Source organism: Rhagoletis pomonella, unplaced genomic scaffold, assembly GCF_013731165.1.
Source record: "Rhagoletis pomonella isolate Grant_MI unplaced genomic scaffold, Rhpom_1.0 Rhpom_scaffold_00003, whole genome shotgun sequence".
Taxonomy (NCBI): Eukaryota; Metazoa; Arthropoda; class Insecta; order Diptera; family Tephritidae; genus Rhagoletis; species Rhagoletis pomonella.
In genome coordinates this window covers 18,369,667-18,376,774 of record NW_023458557.1, presented here as the reverse complement: position 1 = coordinate 18,376,774, position 7,108 = coordinate 18,369,667, and the positions used below count along the sequence as shown (strand labels likewise).

The window sequence follows — 7,108 nt, the reverse complement described above, 5'->3', positions numbered from 1 at the left end:
GCGTAAATTGTAAATGGATAAGCCCTTCCGCAGGGAAGCATTTTCAGTCCTCAGGGTAGGCCTTTTAGAATACCTAAATTATCTTCTGGGAATTCATATGTTCAAACAAAACAACGGGAGCACTTGCTACGACGGGGTAAACTTTCGCAAGGTGTTTTGAGGTTAGAAACAAATCCCGACGTGATGAAGCAAAACGAACTTAACGGTTCGGTTTCAACGACCTCAAAAACATGTAAAACACTGGTCTGGTTTTATTAACCTTTCATCGCCTTTTTTTGTGGTCCTGCGTAATTGATTAAAATTTGAAAATGTTCTCCTTGATAACTAGCTTAAACTTTGTACTCTTACCGATTTTTGAACACATTATACAAGTGTAGAACAGTCCGTTTCTATCGGAAAATAAGTGTGCAGCGGATAAATTGATATTTGAGCTTCCTTTCTGATGCTAAATTTCAAATACTCATAACTCTGGTTCTATTAGAGGCACACATTTACCTTTGGTTAAGAGTATTTTATATAGAATATATTACTTTAACGCTGACGGTAACAAAGTTACGTGGAAAAACAGGACAACTTAAATTCGAATAATCCACAATCACTGATGTTTTACCTAGTTTTGGGATTACAGCGAGCGGCTATTGCTTCAGATCGGATAAAACACCACTGTAAATTATGATACATTTTCTTCTGAAAATACCCAACAGATATAGCGATTTTGACCAAATACCTACGAAACTATGCATAATCACCAAAATCAAAAGTTCCTGATTGTGCAATAAAATAAGGTCGAATTTAAAAGATGGAACTTTAAAAGACTATCATTCCTTTGGAAATATTATCAAAAAAGTCAACCTAATTAAATGTAAATACGTAGATTTTCTAAATCAAATCGTCTTTTTTACATATCAATTTTGAATATAACTGTTTAGAGAAAATAATATGATATTTTTGATACCGCAAATCCCGCGGATCCGCGGGATTCATGAACTCAATCCCGCAAGCTTGCGGGATTGCCTTTTTTATGCGGAATTGCATAAATGGTGACCGAAAAATACCCAGACACCATAAGTGATATAATGAATGGAGCTCTCAATTCTATACACTAGGGATGGGCGGCAGAACAGCTCGCGCGCAGCAGCGCGGGCAAGCAGGTGCTTGATGCGGGGTAAAAATTTAAAACCGAAAGGGTATGCAATGACCGTGTACGTGTATTAACCCATTTTATGCAATGTATATTGCCAAAGGCTATTATATTCCCCTTTTTGTTTATAGAGGAACAATTTCCAACTATATTTGTAGCCTATTTATTAAAAATAATTCAACGTCATGAAATGCCGACAAATTTATTTTTTTTATTAATAAATCAATAAAGTTAAAATTGATTATACATATGTAAAAAATAGTATGTGCTAATTCATACTGGCCAACAATAACGTGTTAACGATCTTGCTTGCGCATGTGTTCGCAAATAAGAGAGCCGAGCGCTGCTACTAGGCTCAGTCGGTAGAAAACCGTCATATAAAAAGGTTGTTTTGCGCATGATTGTCCTTTTATCCAAGCAAATTTCTAAAGAAAAATTATCTGCGCAAGAACAACCCCTCCCTTTGAAAATTTGCGACCAACTGAACCTCAGTATATCCAGTAAAAAAACTGTGGTGAAGTCCTTTATGGGGATAAAGTTTCCAGAGGTGAAATTTTAGGTAGCACACAATTTCTTACACGCATGGTTGGTTTTCAGCACCAATGAAAGAAACTTAAGAAAAATTTAAAAATATGCACATAGTGCATAAATTGTTGAAAGAAATACCATATAATGTATGTACTCTGAAAAATAATATTAAAAAGTCTATTATAACCACCGTTTAATGTTATATTTGATACAAATTAATTTTGCTACTCGGAACGCTCTGCGCATTGCCACTGAATGTTAGGTTTACTTAAAATTACATCCCGGGTCCTTGTTCTTTCTGGATTACATCGTGGTGAATTCACATTTCTCAGAAATTTGACAACAAAAAAAATTGAAGGGAGTATTTTATTTGCTAATTTTTGCGATTTCTATTGTTTAATGTAAATTTTATGTCTTTTTAGGATATGTTGAGGCAACAAAGAAGGCGCCGTTTGAAAATGAAGTTATTAGTATGAAGTAGCAGCACAGGCGCATTTGAAAATTTATGCCGATAAGCAAGATGGAATTTGGGAAAGTAAGTGCCTGGTTGCAGCATTTCTTATGTATTAAAAAAGTATTTAATTAAATGAAATTTTGCTCAATAGAAATGTTATAAATCGAGTGGCGTTATTTAAGATGTGCTCCAAAGATTTGGCGAAATTTTTTTCATCTTCTCAACGTGCTAAGTTACAAGTTAAGATGACTGCCACCACGGCCGGTAAGAAGCCCGAAGCAAAGGGCAAACCACCTTCCAGGAAGCTGCCTGCTGTCCCCGAGTCATAGCTGAAGTTCAGCAAGAAGCAGGTCAGCAAACGTGCTACCCTGATCAAGCGTAAACTAAAGCGCTCTGCTGAGATTGCACTCCGCAAACGTGAAAACTTGGTGCATCTGAGAAATATCAAGCAAACTATCTCCGTGATGGACGCCGTGAGAATAAGTTGCGCCGTCTGGCAAAGAAACGCGGCCCATTCTACGTGCCTGCAGAAGACAAATTGTCTTTTGTGATCTGTATCCGCGGTATCAACAAAGTTGCACCAAAAGTGCGTAAAGTTTTACTGTTGTTCCGTTTTCGCCACATTAACCACGGTTTATTCATCAAATTTAATCATTAATATGCTACGCATTGCCGAACCCTATATCACATGGGGTTATCCAAATCTTAAGTCAGTTCATGAATTGATTTACAAACGTGGAATTATCAAGCACAACCATCAACGTGTCTCAATCTCTGACAACTTTGTGATCGAACGCAAATTGCGCAAAGCACACGATATTCAGTGCGTTGATTATTTGGCGAACGAAATATTCACTGTTGGATCCCACTTCAAGAAAGCCTCCAACTTCCTCTGGCCATTCAAGCTCAACACCAACCGGCGGCTGGCGAAAGAGGGCTAATCACTACGTTGAGGTTGGTGATTTCGGTAACCGTGAAGATAAGATCAACAAACTGCTGCGCAAGATGGTTTAAAGAAATTTTTTGGTGTACAAGGTGGAGTATTTTTATTTCAAAAATATATAATAAATAAAAATAGAAAATGTTTTTTTGGTAACTTTCTGAAGGTTTAACCCGCAAATATGCCAAACGGAAGGCAGCTTATATTCGCGATTCCTTGAATTCGAAATTCCATTGCCGTTTCTAAAGGCCATTTCAAAATATTTTATGAAGCATTCCAAAATTAGCTCCGAGCAACTAAAAGTTGGTTCTGCTTAAGTGAAATAGTTTTTTGGTAAATATTTATTCCTGGTACTTATTAAAAAAAAGTCAGATCAATATTAATGTATGAAATGAAGTAAATAAAAATCTACGAACACATTTCTTGAATATTTTGTCATAGATCCGTTATTAAATACAGATATAACGGCGTCGGGCGTTGGTCTTGACGGATATAGAATTAATGCGTTAGAGAGATAAATATACAAGCTAAACTTTTTTTGTTAATTAGCCTAATCGTGAGTTTCGGCAGAATTTTTTTCACCCACCCGTATTGAATACACGGAAACGAAAAGTGAAAAGGTGACTCGGTTCGAGAAAATTAAACTCATGATAAGGCTGAATATGTCGGAAACTAAAGCAGATATTTAAAAACACATGACGCTATTTGAAAGATCTTGATTAGTTTAGTACGACAGCATTACTAACGTAATTTGTGCCAAATTACCGAAAACATTTTAGTCAATTACTCGGAAACTAAAGAAGATACCCAAAAAACTGTTAACAAAAAATCGAAATATCTTAGTTTAAAATATATAACTGCATCTTTAACTAAAAACTGTCAAAATTATGCTTACGGAAATTTTCCATCCAAGAGACGATATTTGAAAGTTACTGGCATAATTTCGAGCCTGTATGTATTTTCGGCAAAAAGTTAAGAAGTATATTCATATGCTGAAAAGATATTTTCGCAAATTTACAATTTTTTTTAAAGTATATCATCAGCCCTGTTTCCAATTCCATGTGAATAAATCGTTCCCATAATTTGATTTGTGCATTCAATATATTTCACAGTTAACTTAAATACTAAATTCCAAATATTTGAGCAACAACTTCGATACTGTAAAATAAAAATGGGTATGTATAAATAAAATAAATATTCTACATACATGTTAAATTCCAATTAGAATTAGCAATTGATGCAATTGGTTTATATTCTCTAATTCATCAAACAATTAGAATTAGTTCAACTAATTCCCATTAGATAATTGAAATTTTGATTCCAATGGTAAAACTAATTGCAATTAGTTGCCATTAGGAAAAAAATAGGTTTACCTTTACAATTAGGAATCTAATTGACTTCTGCTAATGCAATTAGATATTCAATTAGCTCAATAATAAAAAAAAAAAAAATTATTGATTCTAATTCGAGCTAATTGAATATCTAATTGCATTAGCAGAAGTCAATTAGATTTCTAATTGTAAAGGTAAACCAATATTTTTGCTAATGGCAACTAATTGCAATTAGTTTTACCATTGGAATAAAAATTTCAATTATCTAATGGGAATTAGTTGAACTAATTCTAATTGTTTAATGAATTAGAGAATTTCACAAAAGAAGGTTAATTAGCAATCATTAGCATTATCTAATCATTATTTAACGAGTATGATATTCTAAATACATTTATATTTCGGTTAAACCTGAGATGTTCAAGCACACTGAAATATTTTTCTATCCATTTCTCTAGTGCTAAAATAATTTCCACCACCTTGAACTGCTGCACAACACCCTTATTGGCGAAAAAGCGTTGCTTGCAACACTAGTCCTATAGTATGTACATACATATGTGTATAAATGCATTGTTTCAAATAAAATATATATCTTGATGAATTAAAGTGAAAATTCAATTGGTTCTATAAAAGTTTAAAATCGTTATTAGTGCGTTACTATTTATTTTGGTTTTTGATAAATACAACAATACTTATATCTTGGACCGATCACTAATGTAGTATAGACGCATATTAAATTTTACTGAAAAAAAATTGTTGATGTTTTGATTTGTCCGAAGTTTTGGTGCTTTTAGGAAAGTTCGTGAGTACTCACATATACTTGTTCTCTCATTCCGATCACACATACAGAAGCAATTCGCGCAAATTTTCTGTTTCACCCCCGGGCATAATTACTTCACCTCATTTACCCAACTGTTTGCACATTTGCTCGCGGTTTGCACGTTTGGGCATTTTGCCCGTATGTGCACATTATGCCCATCGCTACTATAAACCAATGGACTACTCGCGCAGGTTTAGGGATCTATGCAGATAAAACGAAAAAGTTTCTTTTTACAAGAAAATACAAGATTCAAGCTGTCGGATCACAGCAGTGAGAACAGGCGCTGACTGAAAACAACTCGTAAAGTTATATATACGTAGATAGTCAAGCAGCGACAATCATACCAATTTACGTCACAAAATGCCCTTAAAAGCAGGGAAGCCATATATAGGGCAGCAGCAACCAGTCGACTGCATATTTATTGGGTCCCCGACCACAAGGGCATTAGAGGTAACGAAATTGTGGATGCGACTGCCAAGAGCGGAATCCACTTGGTTCTAGAACTAGAGAATAACATTCCGAAACAGCTTAAAAATCTTTATAACGAAATAGACCAGACTGAAAAAGCAGACTATATCGAGACGGAATACGCTAATTATAATAATAGATTGGCGCTTACACATATATTAGTGTATGGTCGAGCTTCTCCTCAGATTTGTGGCGCACGCCTTGATGTTGTCACGCAAAGGGAGGGACCTACAATTTTACGCCGACTCCGAACGACGATTGTATTTTTATGAGAAGCTCTTTTTCATGGCCGAAATACACTCTGAGGTTTGACATTTCCTGCCGAGGGGCGACCGCTGTTAAGAAAAAACCTTTTTTCTATATTTTTTTTTCGATGTTGCCGCCGCTGTAAAATCTTTAAAATAATGTGCAGACTGGAAAAAGGGACACAAACCCGGTTTATCTATCGCTGGTACGAAGAGACTGCAGAACTATTAAAGGTGTCCTAACAGGACATAACATGTTGGCATCGCACGCAAGCAAAATAGGGTTTGCTGTCAGAGATGTTTGCAGGAAGTGCATGGGCACGGGAACAAACGAGACCGTAGGACACATCATAACTCTTTGTCCTGCTGTATCAAAATACGATTGAAATATCTCGGAGCTCCAGAGTTCAATAATCTTGAAGACGTGAGAACACTTGGGCTTCAAGCACTGCTGAACTTCTCAAAAAGCGTTGACATCCTAAATGGTGTATACTTGGAACATAGGCTGACTTCCAAAACCCACCAATACAATGTTTGGACACTGTTCTACTACGGTATTTAAACTGCTGGTATATGCAAAGTTGCGAAACATTGCAACCACATACATTGCATATTTTGAATATTCAATATAACAATTAATACCCTTCCGTAATTTTCCATTTTAACAACGCCAATCGCAACCAAAAACAAACGAAGCATCAACTTGGTTTCTGATGCGCTGATTACTCTAACAATGCGTTTCGATAACTTTTCGGATGCGTTTTGGAAAAGTATGCATTGTCAACCAGTGTTTAAAAAACTGCAATAAGTTGTATTTCATTTGCTTTTGCTTGTGGTTATGCTGCCGGAAATAACGGCAGCTTGAGTTGAAGCTAACGCGGAAAACGATTACTAATAAAATGCGCGTCACCTTCGGCAGCCATCGGTTTGAAAAATTTCATTTTGCTTGCTTATGATTTTGACCAGTAGCACAATATTCGCTTCGGCAAATATTGTAACTGTCGCCATCGACTGTTTTGAGCTATGAATGTATTTCTTTTGTCATTGATTCTGCTTTTTAATTGCTTCAGTTTGTGAATGTGTGTCAAACAGATCGGTGGCTATTAGTGTTTTTAACGGCAATGGCGCGAAATAAGCAAAATGAAATTTGGAAGTTTTTTGATAATAATGAGAACGACGGTTTT

The 7,108-nt window shown here is 35.6% G+C and overlaps 1 pseudogene; it reads left to right on the top strand.

Moving 5' to 3' along the window:
• Nucleotides 1-2,023: 2,023 nt before the first annotated feature.
• Nucleotides 2,024-3,371, top strand: LOC118736491 (annotated as a pseudogene).
• Nucleotides 3,372-7,108: the final 3,737 nt, after the last annotated feature.